The following is a 765-nucleotide window of genomic DNA, read 5'->3' on the forward strand; positions in this document are numbered from 1 at the left end:
TTACAAGCTTGAAGAGTTCACCGAAGAAATTCACAAAATGTGCATTTCTTTGTAACTTATTTTTGTATATTAAGTTTGACTTGTTAGTAATGCATTACCAATAAAGATAGTATTAACCTGCTGTGGTTTGTCATGTCCTAATTTTGTTTGGAATGAGAAATCATTTGAGAGAAAATCAATAAATGTGCCATTAGCTATTAAAATGATACAAACAATTACAGTTATTCTCAACTGTGTTGCTAATTTTTTTTCTTAAACTTAAAAAAGCTGTTATTCAGCTGCAGTGATTCAGTTATTTATCCAGTGATCAAGACAGATGCCTATGGAGATTTTGAATTACACACTAAATAGTATAATCTGTCTGCAGTAGGAAGGTCATTACAATCGTCTGGTGAATGTTGGAGAGTGCAGCCAGTGCTGCTTTACTCTCTCTGCAGTGCAGCTGTAGTGTACCAGATAATATTCTTTGTGTTAAAACAGTAAATTGTTAGCTTGAAAGTGACCTCCAGATGCTTAAATATTCTCACTGACCTTGCACCCCACAACCTAGGCCAACTGACCACATGCAAGCATAAAAATGAATGTAAGAATATTACTTATAAGGACTGTCTTAAGTTAAAGACTGTATTGGAAACATGGAACAATGTAGTTGTTTACAGCACAGATGGAAGTCATCTCCACATATTTCCTGTATCACGTTTTTTTAAAAGTTATCAGATTAGTTCTGATCACTAGCTGTTTCCCTAATACCATGCAGTTTTATCC

Source organism: Hypanus sabinus, chromosome 23 (genome assembly GCF_030144855.1).
Source record: "Hypanus sabinus isolate sHypSab1 chromosome 23, sHypSab1.hap1, whole genome shotgun sequence".
NCBI classification, from domain to species: Eukaryota; Metazoa; Chordata; class Chondrichthyes; order Myliobatiformes; family Dasyatidae; genus Hypanus; species Hypanus sabinus.